Source organism: Semicossyphus pulcher, unplaced genomic scaffold, assembly GCF_022749685.1.
Source record: "Semicossyphus pulcher isolate SPU_LCO1_2020_fin unplaced genomic scaffold, fSemPul1.0.p SCAF_16, whole genome shotgun sequence".
In the NCBI taxonomy this organism is placed as follows: domain Eukaryota; kingdom Metazoa; phylum Chordata; class Actinopteri; order Labriformes; family Labridae; genus Semicossyphus; species Semicossyphus pulcher.
In genome coordinates, this window is record NW_027211670.1 from 5903259 (window position 1) to 5922410 (window position 19152).

A 19152-nucleotide genomic window follows, 5' to 3' on the forward strand; every position below is an offset into this window, starting at 1 on the left:
AAACACACACACACACACACACACACACACACACACACACACACACTGTTTTAGAAATAATTTGTTCTTTCAATAAAATGACCAAAGTATGCAGCGTGGGTGCAGCGCTGCACAAGCACATGAGTTATGACCGCAGCAATGCACATGCACACAGTTCTCCTTTCTGTGTGTGTGTGTGTGTGTGTGTGTGTGTGTGTGTGTGTGTGTGTGTGTGTGTGTTCACATTGACTTGGACAGCAGTGGGAGAAGTCGGCAGCATCCGGAGCATCTATCATTCAGCTAGCTTTTATTTACCTCATCTAGCATCTGGGTGCTTCCAGGCTGCCCAGCACTGACTGCTACTCTCCTGCTTTTAGCGCTGAATACACACACATGCATTAACAAACACTTCTGTACACTCCTGTATGCATTCAGACCCCAGAGGAGCTGTTGGTGAGGATGTGTTTTAAAGATAGAGGAAGAAAGGCTTGACCGTCTGTCTTCGTTTCATCTTCAGTAGTGATGCTTTTGATTGGTCAAAGAATCTAAGACTGATTTCAGCTCCACTGGTAGCAGAAAAATCTGATCGTATGTAAGTCAACCAAGTTGCTACCACAATGACCTATCAGCCAGGTCAGAGGTGCAGCAATCTGTTTCCTACTTGTCCACATGTGCAGCCTGCAGTCTGTGACAAAAACACATCTTAGTTTGAATTTTATATATTACGACGGAGTATTAGGGCCACATTGAGGGGGGAAAAAAACACACATAAACAACGCAAACAAACATAAAGTCATAATATTACGAGAATAAAGTCATTATATTCGGCCATGGTTAGCCTGTATCTTATTTTGAAGGGTAATATCAGAAGAGCAGCCAGCTGCCTGCGCTAAAATGACTAAGATCCGTGTCATTTTCAAATAAACTTTTCAGAGTCCAAAGTAGCGCTGATGCATGCTACCTGGTGTGTTCAATAAAGAATCAATAATAAATACAGCTTCGGCTCAAGTTGTGTTAAACCTCATTTACAAGCATGACTTCACAAGATGGTCACTGTGACGTTATACTTCACATGTTCCTCATTTTAGTGAAGGAGGCTGGCTGCTCTGATATTTATAATATTTAGGCTAACAGTAGTCTAAAATTACGACTTTATTCTCATGATATAATGACTTTATTCTTGTAATATTGCAACTTTATTCTTGTAATTTTTACGACTTTATTCTCGTAATATTACGATTTGTTTCTCGTAATTTTTACGACTTTATTCTCTTAATGTAATGACTTTATTCTTGTAATATAATGACTTTATTCTCGTAATACTGCAACTTCATTCTCGTAATATTACGACTTTCCTCTTATGATATTATGTCTTTTTTTTTATGTGGCCCTACTAGTCATGCATCATAATATATAGATTGGATTCTTATCCTAGTAGAGAAGTACCCTTTAATTGGTAACTGCAATAACAGCCTTCATTCTTATTCCTCTAAACCACTGAGCACCAGCGATATCGTCATCCTGTATAATTCAACATTAGCTGTTTTTGTTAGCTTCTACATCCTGTAGATGAGTTTAGTAGTTTTTGTCAAATTCAACACTTCAGCATGTCCGTTTCTCGTGTAAGACAAAAAAGAAACATGCTTGTCTATAGTGCACACGCGCCCCATCACTGCCGTGGCTGTGAGTAACACTGGTTTCCCATCAGGTTTTTTTTTCTTGCCTGACTTGTTGAGTATAAAATTTTGATGAGCTGCTGCTGTAGCCTTCATCTCGATTCACTATAGACAAATACCAACACACTCACACACACACACACACACACACACACAGACTCACAGAAGGAGCACACCTTCGATCATTCACTCCACTAGCTATCCACACATACCTAAATCCAACCTGCCTCCTAAAACATACATTCATATGTAATCAATGTGCGCAGTGATTTAGCTTCAAGTGTTTCGTTAAATATTCTGCTCTATGTTAATGTCTCGGCCTACAGCTGGACTCGACCGACCTGTTTTACTTCATCCCTCATTCACTCAGTCAGGGACAAACTTTTGCATGATCGGCCCCATTTTCCTGCCAACCAGCCAAAAGAGTAAAGAGAGGAAGACAACTTGATCTCTTTCATCCCTCCTTTCCTCTCTTTAAGCATCCGTCTCTCTCTGCATCCACCCGATCCTTAGATCTCTCCATTCTCTGTCACATTCAGCTGGGAGTTCTCTGCACACCCCGCTCTCCTGAATCTCCATTGCTACTAACCCCCACCCCCCCCATCCCTTCATCTCCACCCCTTGTAACCTCCATTTTCTCTGGCGTCACCTTTGGCATGTCTTGCAGAAAATTAATTTGATTGGGCAGAGTGTTTGCCAGTCAATATTTCCAAAGAGGGAGAGAGAGCGGGATTGTGGGTAAGTCTCCAGACAGGTGCTGGGCGTCCGTCCAGGTTTCCCTCCCACTCATCTACAGAGTCAACATAAACCATGCAGTGTTAGGTCTGCGGAATAACACATAGCTCCGGTTCTGTGCATTATTTCCAATAGGTCTTTCCAGGCGTGATTAAAATTACTCAGCTTCTCATTGAGAAGCAAAGGTATTCTTCAGCTTCGACATGAGATGCGGCATGTTATGTAAACCATCCCACAGCAGTATTAGACAGTCAGAGAAACAGCAGTTATATATGCAGTAAAAAGGCCGATAATGTCTGCTTGGGGTGGAAGTTGCAGGCGATAGATCGACCAAACACTACAGAACCTTCACCCACCGGACTGGGGTTTAAAGTCCTGCGTAAAACCAAAAGAAAACTTTGAGTTATCGTGTAAACATAACCCATTTTGTTTTCTCTAGCCTTAGCCATGTAGGCATTAACCAAACCAACCAATGCTAACGTGTGCTGTATGACACCAAACAGACACTAACTTTGGCTTTAGTACATGACACGAAGGATACCGTGTGTGTCTGAATGAGATGCCAAAGGGACGTGACAAAGCGTTGGTATTGACGCTACTTTGTGCGCCTGTGTGAGACAGACAAAAGGGTTCTGACACACGCTTTGTAGCTCACATTCCAAGGTCCGGCTTAAGGTTGGGCTGCTAGAGGTGTTGGATGTGTTTGAGGTCAGGGCTGTGTGCAGGCACTTAAAGTTCTTTTACACTGTAGAGATGTTTACGTGTGGATTTGCTTTGTACAAGGGGCATTTTCGTATTGCAACAGAAAACGCCACATATCTTATGTGAGAGGCTGGCCGGAAGGGAAGACGTTATAAGGAAAGGAGTGAACCTGTAAGAAAACAAAGGCCTGAGTAATAACATACAATAGCAAGAAGGAGCAAGAAAAAGGGAGTGGGAAAACTAGAAAAACATGGTAAATATACAGTTGGGAAATGAGAGGGATGTAGACATACCAGTAGAGGAAAAAGGAAGAAAAAACGAGAAAGGTGGAGTTGGTAAAAGGTAGACGTGAAGAAAACAGGGCGGAGGTTCTGTGAGGCAGTATAGATGGAAGAGGGCGGGAGAGGAAAAGAAAGGAGTGAGAGAGAGATGGAGTGGGAGATGAATGAGGTGAGATGTGAGTGCTGATTTTAGAGGAATGGCTCGTACTGGCATCGGACTCCGCTACATCCCCCCTCCTCCCTCTCTCGCTCCCTCCCTCGCAGTGTTAGTGTGTTACTCCCCGTGGCCCAGTGGTGACATGGCATTTAATAGACTCCCCGCTGTGAAACAAACTACCTCAATTAATTCCTCCGACTCGGCCCTGGCCTTTCTCTCACTCTCACACCCTCGGGTGTGTGTGAGTGTGTGATTTAAGCCATCTTTGGTCCGGTCTTTTCGTCTCCCCACTGGCTGTATAAGCTGCATTAAAGGACCAGAGCCGGTGCTGCCTGCTCCAACATGATCTACTTTTATTCATTATCTCATTGGTTTCCATTTCAATAGATATATTCACCCCCCTGGTCTCCCTTATGAAACCATTTTTCCACACTATTTCTCTATGCGCAGCCTGAAGTATCCGCTCCATGTTATATGTGGATCTGTGATGTGTGTAGTCAGCCTGTGAAGTGCCAGTACCACTGTGGCACTGTTTCATTACAGAGAATTATGAGAGCAATCATCTCCTGGTCTCCATATCAGGAAGCAGAACAGCAGACCAGGCCAGATGTGAGCAGAGGTCAGAGGGAGATATACATGCAAAGGCCACAAATAACCACACTGATAGCAGAATACCATCATGCTCACATTGTGTGGACTACATTGTGAACAAATTGTACCCATAAAGTGGAGCCCTGTCTTCTGAACAGTGAATATGTTTAAGACACAAGTAACTCTTGAACCTCAGGGTCTATTACTGCAGCTTATTGCAAGTGTTCTTCATGAATAGATGTGTCTCTTCTGATCGATGTACACCCTCTGCTGCTGCTGTTTTTTTACCAGCCATTAGGGTCGTAGGGGGGCAGACATGATGGCCATCTTAATAAAGATGATGGCCTTCGAGTATTGTGATTACAACAACTAGTAATGCTGCAATGTATCTCAGGAGACACCTTTGGTTCGGCATGTCCATGCCATAGACTGCATATATGAAGCCTTGAGTTGGACAAGTATAGTCTATGCTCCAGACTAATTAATCAGCTGGCTTATGAGATAGTTAACCTGAATGCTTCCCACTAAGTGAGATCTATTTGTGGTAGTAGCTGACTGGTGTTGTTTATTTATTACACGAATAAAGCTACAAGAGCTTGCGGAGTGAAGCGAACTCTCCGCTCTACAAGAGCCGGGTTACTTGAAATCACGCGTCTTCTTAACGCTACAGCTCGTCACCTTCTCTGCCATAAAAACAACCCTCTGATCAATTCACAAGCTATCACGAATCAATGTATGAGAAACACTGAACGAGCCAACAAGCCAGGCATGGTGAAAGCAGACATTGACAGGTCAGTTGTACGAAAAGTAACCACTCCTACGAGTTGCCAAGATGAGCTGAAGAGACAAAAACCAGTGCTGTGAACATGCTTAGTTGGGACTGACTCGCTTTTGGAGCCAATCAAGTGGCCATTTAAGGAAATGCAGCTCTTCCATGTCGGCGTAATTTCCCATCCCTGCATTGCAAAGGTGGTGGTAGAAAGGTGGTTATCTGAAACGGAAAATATTCTCCCATGTTTATGGTTAGTGCACACAAAACATGCTTCATGGTCATTCTGAACACTCTCCAAACGGAGCCACGGATGTTGGCGAGTGCATTGACTAGTGGCCAGCTCTGGAGTTTGTGTTGTGTGTGATGAATCCCAACGTGGCTCTCTTTCCAAAGTCTTCAGTTTATTCACATTCACAAATGAAACCTAAAGTAATGTGTTTTACTGTAGAACCCATCCCCCTAAAATTGAATTACAAATACTGCTTATATACAACGTTCATGTTTTTTTCTTAATTCCAATTCATAATACTGCAAATGTTCAGATTAGAGATGTTTTAATTATTTAATTTAATAAAAAAAGAAATCTTAGTATTTATTTTTTTCTCCACCCTTCTCCACGCTGATGTTTCTGGTTGTGCCAGTGTCTCCCTCCTTCAGCGTTCTCCATGCGCTGATATTCATACACTGTATATACTGTATATATTACAGTGTACTTATTTGCAATGGCATCTCTTGTATACACCAGGGGTTTGAGTTGAATCCCTCCTATGCACGAGGACTCGTACATGCAATGCCTTAGGGAGCAGAACCTATAGCCTGCTGCCTAATACAACTGAGTAATCATTCATAAATAATGGTTTAATACCCGGATTAGAGTGTTCCTGGCTCACAGACACACAGTCAGTGGAGCCAGCAGTGACGTGTGCTGAGATCTGTAGCAGGGTAGGCACTGTGCTATGAAAGCCATATTAAACCTGATGAAGTGTTGCCTCTCTCAGAGAGGGAAGATGTTACGGGTCTGAGATGACATTCATTGGAATCTAGGTAGAACTGTAACTGTAGAAGTATCCAGGGTTAAGTTACACTGAGGTTATGAGCTGAACAATTTATTGATCTTATTCTGTGTCCCTTTAACTTTCTTTACTGCCAGTGCGAAGTGTTTACCTCACTGCCATTGTGCTGAGTTCAATTTAAAGAAAAATCATACAGTAAGAGTGAGAAATTGTCAAGAAATGTGTCACTTGCCAAACGCCAATGAACAGGAAGCTGGCGTTAAATCATCAGCCTGTCACTCACTGACGTTTTAACTATTCTTCTACCCACGTCTCCATATATTCCCTCAGCACGGCTGATGTGTAGACTGCTGCAGCTGTAAATCAGGCGGGTCCAGTTGGGCCGACTGGCAGTATTTCTCTCACTCTCTCCATGCAGTGATGGCTTCATTAAGGGGAAACTGCCTGCCAGTGCTAGCCTCCGGCGCTAAGCGCTAATCACACAGCTGACCTTGGCTTGATCCCGGACAGTGGACCACTCGCCACTGGGATGTGTGTGTGTGCGCGTGTGTGTGCCTGGGGCGAGGGGGGGGGGTGCGGTAGGAGAGGCTTGGCTGGCACTCGTGTTGGCATAGAGATGAATGTATGTGGGGTGAGAGGGCTGTGATGGCTGCTGGAGCCAGAGAGCTTTCAGGCGTTAGTGTTGGACCAGTACGTGAACAGTATAATACTCTGTCAGGCTCATGTTTTTCACCATGAATTTCTTCACATAGAATAACATCTGCTTTATTTTCATAGTACATCCTCTATAATCTCCTCTGTAATCGTTCTGTCTCTTTCTCAGCTGAATTATTAATATGCAGGAAACTGCAAAAACATTGGTTCCATAGCGACAACATCACAAGTGTCTTCTCTTTCAGCTTCCATTAAATCTTCACTGAAGCTGAACAGCAGGATGCTCACACTCAGGCAAATATTAAAACTTACATTATATCTCTACAGTGAACTGAACATATAAGTAAGCTTTATACATCGTTAAATACACATCTCAACAAATTTGCTAAGTTCAGTTCTCTCGCCATAGTACGACTCAGTCTGTCAACACATTTGAACAATGTGTTCTGTGGTTCGGGGGGAGTTTTGTCCAGTGTGAGTAAATTGTACAGGTTGTGTCGAGGTTTTTTCTCACAGTTTAAAGACTACTAATGACAGAAAGCTGGCATACATAACAAAAAGAAGGAGGTAGTTTGGCAGGTATTTTTCCTGCAGTAAAACTCTTTGTTGTGGATGAGTTGTACCATTATAAAATATCACAGAAAATACATAATGAACTGTTTCCTGTCGAGATGTGTTCATATGAACAAGAAGTAAGTTCGTTCTGGTTTTGGCCGTTTTTATTTATTTATTTTTACCTAAATCTGCCGATGTAGTGGCTGTAGGGACTTTATTTAAAGCAAGCCAGAAAAATATGTAGTGACTGAATGCCTATCCTCTGATTAATGTAAAATTCTAGCAGGATACTTCCCATATTTTCCCTTTAAACTGAAAGATTTACACTGATACTGCTAGTATCTTTTTGTGTGCACTGACGTTATATGCAAATCGCCCTGCCTCAAAATCTGCTTCACGTTCAGTCCTTATCTTAGATTGTATAAAAGAAGTGAATTAGCCTCTGTGTTTTAAAAGGTCAGCTAAAGCAAAAGTGTCTTCAAAATGCATTCTTTCTAATGGACAAAAAATAAGAAGTCTGATTGTGTTGAGGTCTATGAGAAAATAAATAGTGTTCAATACAGCATGATGTTCATTTTGTAAATGATGGTGCCATTTAGAGTAAAACAGTCCTTAAAGCAGGCTATGCTTTAGGGCGTGGCTACCTTTGATTGACAATTCACTTAAAATGAACATTATAATCCACCCTCTCGTCCAAGCGTGGTCACTTCAGGCTCCTTGAAACAAACATGGCGATGGCCGAAATGCCGTATGCAGCCTATGCAACTCTATTTAATGCCACCCTTAAATATTTGAACAGCTCTGAAATTGCATTTATGCTCAGACATGACTGTAAATAATGTACACATCCATACTGTTATTGACATTATATTTGCCTCACATGCTATCCATTCAGTTCAGCTGAAGATGAGGCTACCTGCTTCTGCCAGTTTGGGCTTTGGAGCACACACAGTATAACTCCCCCTGACTAAGATTAAAGGTTATTACACACAACATGTATCTTACAATTCTTTGTATTCAGTATTTTTTATTTTCATTTAAACTAAAGAAATGCAAATTTCCTGGGACTGTTCCTTTAATCCTGAAGTGTAGCCTGCACAAGTAAAAAAGTGTGCACCAAAGGGATACAACTGGAATTGGCTCTCAAGAGATATACTGTACGTGTGAACACACACACACACACACACACACACACACACGGCTGCTGGTGCCTCATTGGGCTCGGTTCAAAGCGGAGTGTGTGTAACCACACCACGCTGAGAGAGAGATACCTTAACACACGGCAGCCTCAAATGAATAGGTTCAATCCTCGTCCTCCTCCTTCCCTCCTCCTCGTCCTCCTCCCTCTTTCTCCTCCACTTGAAGTCAAGTGGCATTTCCATTTTAAAATTGCTTCCCGGCCCTTTGTGAATGAATCGAATTACACTGGAAAGCACTGATTGATTCTTTTTGAACACAATGGTTTTCATGGTGTAGACCTGCTGGCCTCCTCTCTCTCCATCACGTATTGAATCCAGTCGCTGTGCCCATTAGAGTGGTTTCACACAGGCTGAATGGGAGGAGGAGAGTGTAAATAAGTGTGTGTATGTGTACAGTAATGGCCAATCCACAGCGACAGGGTATTCTGAAGCATTTCAGTCCCCAGTCAGTTGTCTGTCTGAGAGCAGATACACCTCACAGCAACCCGTGCCTTCTACTTCTTTCATTCAGACTGACTCACCTGTTCACTGAAATATTCTCTGATAAAACGTCAGGTAACAAGAAGGCTGTTTCTCCGATGTAAATCTAAGGGCAGATTTCGCTGACGAGGATCTTGGAAATATCCTATAAACACACACAAATTGCTGACTGAACGTAATGTTATCATTACAGCCCTTGATAATGAAATATTAAAGTTTGCTTCTATAAATGTCACTGCACACTGACATTTATGAAAATGTATGATTTGTGGATTGTCCGTGCTGTTTCGTTGTTGCTTCTGGTATTTAGTGGGATTTGTGGCGGATTATATATTTATATTATAAATATATTTAGTCAACAAATCAATTTTTCTTTTTTCTTCCAAGAACTTACGTACTGAGCAGAAGCATAAGAACAAGTCATGCAGTTAAATTGACGCAGAAGAGGAAATAAACTACAGTAAGGGATTCTGCAGGTGCATCTGATAAGATTTTTTTTGTTCACATATTTTCTTGTTATTGGCAACAAAAAAAGTTGAATGTATTTAATAATTATTTGGTTTATGAGATTAACACTTACCTCTGAAGGCCTCTGAAGGCAGTTCAACCAGCCTCTGTTCTTTCAGCACCATGGAGAGCGACACATTGCTTGTTCTGCTGCTCTCACATAACCTTTGGATTATCAGTCACACGATGGTCTTTCATTGTGTTATGTTTGTGTTAGAGCGAAAACAAGTTTATGATTAGTATTTCTGTTTTCACACAAACTCTTGAGTCACACATTATTGACTTATTAAAGCGCACACACACTCATTCAGTTACTTTATTTATACATTACCAGTCTGCTCCTCCGTTTTACTCACTCGTATTATTTACTGAATGTCTTAATGAGCAAACACACAAACACACACATTTATTGACTCATTTACTCAAGCTCATATTCCTACAGTTTTACCGTAACACTCTGCTCACTCATGCACACACTGACTCACTCATGGGCACACATAGCCACTTAGACGATCACACTTTCTGTAAAAGCTGTTACTTAGGTCTTATTGAAACATGAAATATAAATGTATATTTGCACCAAAGTGACATGTACACCACTGCATTGCTATGTCATGGCGGGTGCTTAGTTCAATGCAGAGTGAAGCTGCTTGGATAAAAAGTGGCGACACTGGCGGTCGAGCAGTCACCCCGTTCCTAACACACACGCTATTAAGGGGCCCTGCACTGTTTCCTTTAATGTCCCATTAGAGGGTTCAGTGACTGTACAGTGACCTTAACATATTTTATAGTTTAACATCTACTATTATATTTTAGAATACTCCTACAATAACTTGCGATATGACTCTGTCCTCAGTTTATGTCGTGTGTATCCCAGTGGCTTCATTTATGATAGAGTTATGGAGTCAGATCATTCTACATTTTATCGTATAATGTCATGACGATACGATGGGGACTGTGTTTGTGAGACTGCCTGTGTGTCAGTTTAAAACAGCCTTTCCCTGCGGCTGTGTTTTAGGAGGTAGAGCGTGTCGTCCACTGATCACAGGGTTGGCGGTTCGATGCCCGCCTCCTTCTGTCCATGTGTCAAAGTGTCATTTGGGCGGGGTGCTAATTTAGCTCAGTTGGTAGAGCAGACGCCCCATATACAGAGGCTACAGTCCTCGCACTGATCGCAGGTTCGACTCCAGGTCTGCCGATCATTTGGTGCATGTCACCCCTCACTCTCTACACCCCACATGTCCTGTCTCGTTTCAGCTGTGCTATCAATAAAGGGCAAAAGCCAAAAAAACCAAATAAGGGTCAGACAGTCGAGAGGGCCGAGACACTGAGCAGTTTAAATGAAAAAACAAGCATCTTTTGATTATTGGACAAAACATGGATGCTTTATCAGTTTTGTCTTGTACTTTTTTATGATCTTTGATGTTCTATGTGATTTTAACCAAATACTAAGTGATATTTTCTATTGTAATCACACTCAAAAAGGAATAATTTGTAGATTTAACCAAGTTAAAAAACACCTCTTACATTGGATGAATATCTGGCTGAATAAGAAAGAAACTGAGTTTCAAGATTTAACATATAAACACAACCTGAGCCTAAAAGGAAGTTATGTGAGAAAAGTTCTCCATTAGAGCCACTAAAGCTGGAAAAGGAAGCAATGAAAACCTGTACTTGTATGCATGTGTGTGTGTGTGTGTGTGTGTGTGTGTGTGTGTGTGTGTGTGTGTGTGTGTGTGTGGGTGTGTGGGTGTGTGGGTGTCAGAAGTGCCACGGTAAGGAAACAGAGACGGGTGGTTACTGCTGTTTAGAAGGCCACAGAGATTAGTTTTGCCTGCGGTGTCTTTCTCTCTCTCTCCCCCTCCCTCTCACCATTCACTCTCTATGTCTCTCGCCCTCCTGCCCCTCTCCACCCCCTCCTGGTTTAATGGTGTGAGGCTGGAAGTTTTTTTTAATTTGTCACACCATAAAAATAAAGTCCATTTTCCACATCAGGGAGCTTAAGGGCTGACAAATGTTACTGAGGCGGAGTGACAGAGGAGGAAACCAACCAGAGAGTGGCCTCACACTGTGTGTGTGTGTGTGTGTGTGTGTGTGTGTGTATTTAGCTTGGACACTTAGCATGTGTTTATTTATGGACACAATGTGTGTATGTGTAGTTTGTTTTGTGACTTCTACATGGACTGCTCAGGCTTTTATTGTGAAAGAAATGCGTGTACAGGAAGTGTATTCTAGCGCCTTTTTCTGGCAGAAAAGCGCTGGGGTGAAGCGCTTGTGCGGTGAGAGAAAAAAATACTGCACGCAGGTTTTGTTTCTATGACAACAATAAGTTTAGCTAACTACACAGCTAACAACAAGCTTACAACGCGTAGGGCGATAAAAGCACAACATTTAGTGTCCGACCGATCTGCTCCCACCAATGGGCTTTTCGGTCGCTTTATTGTGATGTTTGTTTGTCGTATCGTTCAGCTCCGGGCAGACAGAAACGGCCAAAACAAGTTGCTCCTCCATGTTTGGTGGTAACCGGGGTGACGAGTGGTGCCCCATCTGATTGGTTGCCTGAAGAAAGCGGCAGCGACGTCACGAGCGCCTTTCTGAAAAGTATAGAGATTTTCAACTCGAAGCTCTCGGAGCGGCCGCACGAAAAAGGCGGAGCGCTGTGAAAGTAAGTGCTGGGTGCAGCGCTTTGTCTGCGGGAGGTTACATGCGGCCGAAACAACTGAAAAAAGACACTGGCGATCAGAAAAAGGTGCCATGTGAACACGGGGCCTTATGCTGTAACTACTACATACATTTCTCTTTCCTATGACATGCACCATCAACACATGTTCTAAATAGAACTGAAACCATGAAGAACCACCAGATGAAGATGATTTTTTCCCAACTGGCAAACCTCCCTTTCTCCCTGTGGTTTAAATGATGATTACATCTACAAAATTTTTTCTTAAACACAAAGAAAAACAATTTAGATCAGACTTAGACAATGGATTGCCACATTGTATTTCCCCCACTTGCCTCTCTGGACTTCTATATATTTCACTTTTAAGTGTCTGAATATTGAAACCAGAGCCATGAACATCAGAGGTCCAGACTCTTTCTGGATGAACAAGCCGGAGATCAAAGATAGAGCATACTAAATTGTGAGGTCAGGTGTAGTGTATACTTTCAGTGAAACAGCTACTACTGCTATTTTTTCTATGTGTGTTTCTGTGTGTGTGTGTGTGTGTGTGTGTGTTTTTGAGAGAGAGAGAGAGAGAGAGAGAGAGAGAGACTGCAAACACAAAGCGTGTGGGAAGAGCCCCTCTGCAGGAGGCGGATGGGGGATGATGAATTGGACGACAGACGGTGTGGATGTTGAGAATTTAGTTAAGTAATAAGTGAAAAGTGTTCACTACTGAATAATTGATTGAAGCCATCCTCCCTGCACTCACTCCCTCATTTGCACTCCTACATGCTGATGAAGTACTGGATCTCTGCTTATGAGAGGAGGGAAGACCCCCCCAACCCACCCTCTCTCTCTCTCTCTCTCTCACACACACACACACACACACACACGCACACACACACAGTGATGATAGGGCCCAGTGAAGCTCATTAAGATTTATAGAGAGGCAGAAGCAGAATGGAGGAGGAGGAGGAGGAATACAGAGCATGTCTTCTTCTTCTTCTCTGTCTGAAAAAGAAAGATGTCTGTCGTTTGCTTGTGTTTTTGATTATTTTTCTGTGTGTACATTTAGTTTTTTCTTTTGTTTTGTGCTTTATTCATTATTTCTTCCCTCTCATGTCTGTAACTGAATAATCAGCACTTTTTCCAACGCCTCACTCTCTCGCTCATTACCGTGTGTGTGTGTCTTCTTCCTCATGCATTATGACCTATTTAGTTAGCAGGGTGAGAAATACCTGCTGATTCTAAATCATTTTAAGAGCGAGGATCCAGATTTGATCCTACTTTACTTTATTAATTACCCAACGTTTTTAATATTTCACCACCTTCACTCTGCCTCAAAGAAAAGTCTGTCATGAATAAGTTACACCTGGACTTATTTTACTGTATAACTTTAGGCAATAGGTAGTTTTACAGCATCAAATTAGGAATTTTGTGTTTATAAATTTGCTTCATAAAAGTAGTGACTCAACAGAATTGTAGTACTAAAAAGATGCCCTTTGGAGTCACCACGTCCCGCGATGTAAATATGAATAAGGTGCAATAATCATTATTAGAAAAAAGGTCGTAACTGTCGAGACAAATGCTGTGATGACAGAACGTGTGTGTGAGACAGGAAGAGTACTGTCACTTTACTTTATTAATTACCTGACGTCTTAATATTTTATCACCCTCCTTCCTCTGCCTGAAAGGAAAGTTAGTCACACATAAGTTACGCTTTGACTTATTTGACTGCATGATTTTAGGCAATAGATTTTATAGCAAAAATTGAGGTTTCTTTGGACGATGATTTTGCTTCATAAACGAGTGACTCAACAGAGTTTGGATTTAAAAAAATCCTCCTCTACATCCTGGTTTGTGAATTTGATTAAGGTGTTATAATCATGATCTTGGACCCCGTTGGCTATAGTCTGACAACGGTAAAGCCTCGGGGGACAACAGTGAACATGACGGGCATGTAGCCAGCGGTTAGCGATAAACGACTTCCAGTCAAGACTTCCTTTTCCAGCTGCTGCATTGTTTACAGAAAAAGAAACCTATTTCTTGTGAGTGACTTAAATTAACGGGTCTTACATTTGCCGACATTTCAACATCATGATGCAGATTAGTAACAAGTCAACATGAAGCTTTGTCTGGTCTGTCCTCAAGAGGAGAAGAAAACTACTTTTAAATGCTGGATTGTTGAACAGAGGTCGGATCCATCATTTCTGATGCATTCAAGAAAGTCGAGAGATCGGAACGCTGAATGGCTTTCGTGACACAGCGTCAAGGGAATTTATCTCAAATTGAATTTTAGATCTAGAACAGATTGTTAGCCGTTAGCATGCAGATGTCTGTTTATAGAGATTAATAAGAAGCTAGATCGTTGTCTTCACGGAGCACTACGTTCCGCCTGCTTTTGCCCTCCACACAGACTGTTGTTCCTGCATATGCCGCAGCCTGCTGGTACGTGATTGGTCAATATTACTCAGACTACAAGCGTAGTACAAACGGAAACCAGAACACTTGCCGTCCCTAAAATCCACGTCCCTGCCTGATTCTACATTTCTATGTAGAATCTGTAAATGGAGATTATGGTTAAAATAAGGCTACTCGTTTTGTAATATATATACGTATAAATATATGTTTTAAAAATTTTTTTTTTTTACTTTTGCCTTTATTTATAGGACAGCTGAAGATAGACAGGAAACATTGGGGGAAAAGAGTGGGGGACGACATGCACCAAATGATCGGCAGACCAGGAGTTGAACCTGCGATCAGTGCGATGAGGACTATAACCTCTGTACATGGGGCGCCTGCTCTACCAACTGAGCAAAACGAGCACCCCTAGTTTTGTAATATTTAAATAATTATTTAGTATGAGATGCATTTAGAGTAATGAATAACGTGTGTGCGTGTGTGAGGGAGAGGACGAGTGCTGTCACTGTACTTAGTGCAGATGATTTGTGTCTGCTTTCATTTCCTCTCCTCCCTTTTTCTCTCATTCAGCACTTCTCCTCAGAGACAAGTGGTCAAATTAGTGCTAATTAGCCTGTTTGTGTGTGTTTTTCAGACACACACACACTAAAGTAACACCTTTAACACGTCCTCTCCCGCTCTTATTCTAATGTCCTCTCATAAGATGCAGAGTGAAACTGTAGAGTTGTTCCTCACATGGTCCTCACGTTTTCTCGGTGAAGGAGGTCTTAATGTCCTTTTAATAAAAGCGCCTTTCATTTGCTGCGGGGGCCACAGTGGCTGCACAGCCTCGCACTTTTATTTAATCTCTAATTCATGATGGTCATGTTGGCAGCCTCTCCTCCAGCCTGTCCTCACAGTGCCTGTCGGACGTGCAGCCCAGGACATATAGATATATGATAAAATGGAATGGGGAATGAAAGGGTGAAAGGACATTAATGCAAATTCAGCAGCCCCCACCCCTCACACACACCCCACACCCTGCTCTTTTCATATTTAAGAGCCCTAACTCATTGCAGGGACTATGAATCTACATTTCTCAGCAGCGTTAAACTCCAGCGTGTCAGTGCTTTACATCTGTAAATATGTCAGAACGTGACTGCCGCAGGGATGTGTGAGGAATATGGGCACATCGTTTTCTGCTGAGCAAAAATCTACAAACTGGAAAGACCCTCGGGCTCCTCTGAGGTGAACAACTGTCACTGTATCGGCTTCTCATGTGTAAATGTTAAATGAAATTTGTTTTAACACGAGACAAGCGATTGTAATGATTCATAGAAATGAGTTTGGAAAAGAACAGGAGGCTTATGCAGCTTTACAAGTCTTCACATTACTGAAGAAGATTTTGTAGATTTCTGTGTGGAACAAAAGTGCTTTGGTTAGTTAGCTAACGTTTGGCTAACATTACTTACAGCTGAACGTTGAGGCTAGCAAGCTAACGGTCTCTTTTTAAAATAACATGCATCGGTTAAAGGAGCAGTTTGCCCCCGGGAAAAAGCCGCTGTCAGTCAAAGCTGGTGTCCTCTGTAATCGATAGAAGCAATAATATTTGTAATTGGCGCCATAGCTGTGGAGAAAGTTGTACAAACAGCTTGTGTTTTCGCCCATTCTACATTCCTACAACACCCAGCGTGCATTGCGCCCCTCCCTCTGAAAGGAAGAGCCCAGTGAGAGATGCTGGAGTGAAATACTACCGTTTCACTGCAGGCAACAGCTCAGAGCGGGTAAGAATCCGAAATACGACGAGAATACGCAGGTGCATCGTCTGAAAAATCTTCAGGCTTCAATCTGCAGTCTATATTTCAAACCGGGCGATTTTGAACGAGACATGACATCGAACGTGAGCGTCCTAGATTGAGGAAGTGTAGTTTAGCAAGCTCCCCTGAAGGTTTTCCAGGGCCCGTTGGAGAAGCGGATAGCGTCCTCCAAAATCACAGAGCGATGATGGCATGAGCTCCCCATAATAGCATGATAGGACTAAGATTGAAAATCGGCAAACTGGCCCTTTAAAGCATAGAAAAAAAGACTTTAATCAATGTCTGTGGTTTAAAAGGATAATATCTGGTCAGGAAGTCGGGTTAATTGAGGTTAGTAAGGACTGGGTTTACGTTAGTCCGAGCGGAGCTGAGATGTGGCTGTGGGGAGTTAGGTTTATCCAACACGTTAGCATAGCAACACAGCACATGAATCACAGCAAAAACGCCACATGGGTCGGGACGCCATGTTTAACTGTGTAACTTTAATTGTTACATTTACGGTTAACAAATGACAACGGACATAAAAGGAAAGTTGCAGTTTTCTCCTACGTCTTTCTATGCTAATCCTGCTAGGTTATTCACCAGGATGGAGTATTGTTAGCGCAGTATTGCACTGTGATTCAGCCTACATTGTTCAGTAAGAGTCCTCATTTCCTGGAGTCTCTGCAGCATACACTCCAGCCTACGCTGAAGGCGAACTACAGGGATTGGCCACAACAATTCTGCCCACCTGCAGGCTACATTGGTAGAAGCATGTTGCATTTCCTGTTAACAGCTTAACCACAAAACCCTCCCACTTACAAGCCAGTGGCAAGCCCTGGGTTTGAAATGTTGCAGAACACTGAAATGTAGGAAAGCGATCAATTCACAGAAATAAAGGCTGATACCTGAGAGACAAACACACAGAGGAACTTATAATACATTCATATGTATACACTAGTGTTCATGTGTGTCTACCTGAGAGTGCAGACTGGACATAGTGACTAATTTAAACCTCTTTACCGTCCTCTAATCCATCCCTCCATCCGCTCATTCCCACTAGCCTCTGTATATATGCGTTGAAGCTAATATGGAGCGCTTCCTTTTCAGAGCCGTGCCGACCGCCAGCCCCCGTTATTGTTGTTATCAATCATCCTCTAAAGATCGCTGTGGTAACAGTAGCCCGGGTCACTGCATCCCCCCCACACAGATGCGATAAGGTTAGCGGGGGGGAAACGACGACAGGGAAAAATGGCGAGGAAAAAGTTTAACAAAGCATATTTTCCCCTTTTATGACTCCCTCTGACCTTTAGGGATATTAACATCTGACATGATGAATCGTGTGCTGGTGGGAGAAGAAAAAGAGGAGAGAGGGATGGATGAAAAGATGGAGGAAGGGAGGATCTCACTCATTTTTTCATTAGGAAGCTTTGATTTCAAGAGACGCTTTCCTTTCTTAATCTCGCACACACACACATGAACACACACACACACACACACACACACACACACTCATACTGTAGGTAAATAACGGTGTACATACAGTATACACAGGAACAGGAGGGTATGAGTGTGAATGAAAATGAAAAGCACATCTCACCAGCCTCATCTTGTCAAGTCAGCACTCCTGGGCCTCGAGTCCTATTAGCCCCCCACCCCTCTCTTCTAACACACACACACACACACGCACACACACATTCTCACACATTTACAAAGGCTGCACACACTGCAATATGCACACTCAATTAAAGTCTGACCTTCCACCCTCTCTGGTGTAACGCCACTGTATATGAGCATGTTTCTGCCCGTGTGTTTCCATATGTATCCAGGTGTCGATGAAATAATGTGTGTGTGATAGACTCCGCGCGCGTGTGTGTCCAATGAAAACAGCACTTTATAAAAAAGAAATTCAGCAAATGGGGGAATTAGTGAACTATTTTCAGCGGTGGATTAATCCACATTTGGTGCTCTAGTGAGTTTCTGGCAGCCGGATGGTGTCTGTGGGATGGAGTCAAAATAAACTACAGTGTTTGTGTGTGTGTGTGTGTGTGTGTGTGTGTGTTCGTAATGGTAATAAAGGAACATGTGACCCCTTGCAACAAAGTGGCATATTGATGTGCTTTTAATAGTTTTTGCACATCAATCTCTGTGACTTATTGTGAAGTAATGTCTTCATTCAGACGTGACAGGGACGTTATTGAAGGAGTCATAATGCTCACATGATAGCGGGATGAGTTGGGATGTAGTAAGATGCAAGAAGAAGGGTAATCACATGCTGCATCCCTGATGGAAACATATCACGAGTTGACGACTTAATTAATTACTATCGTAAATGTGAGAAATGCACGTCCCCGCTTCCCACAGTGAATCTAATTTAATAATCAATTTGGCTTAATTTGAGGATCCTGTTTCTGTCCATAATGTCGGGACTCACATGCATGTACATGTAGGTAAAGGTGTCCTTCATGCAGATGGCAGCCATAAGGCTTGAAGGAAAGCTTTGGCAAAAGGAAGTAACACAGTAAACAGGACTCTGGCTTATTCCAACAGGTCCCAACTCCCATCTTAAAGTTGTAATTTTGAAGATTTCAGTTTTGTTCTCTTTGGCGACACCTATGGCGATAAATGGTAATTGCGGGATTTTCCTGGCTGACGGTCGTTTTTCTTTTTAGACTGTTTGCCTTCATCTGAGCGTCGAGTTTGTTTCTTTTTCTTTGGATTTTCACTTCTTGTTGAAGTTGTATCTGTAGTCATCCATCTTTTCTTTGTTTGTTCAGCCATAGTAGATTACTGTTTACTCGCAACACTTGCAGAGACCGGAAAAGCAGCCGCTTAGCTCCGCCTACCCTCTCTGGCAGACCAACCACTGCTGGCTGATGGAAAACACGTCAGTAACTGGGCGCTGCTTGTGAGTTTTTCCGTGACTGTTGCCACAGACACCCAGTCTGTAATAATACTATATACTGCAAATGCAAAGGCTTTCATCAGTGATT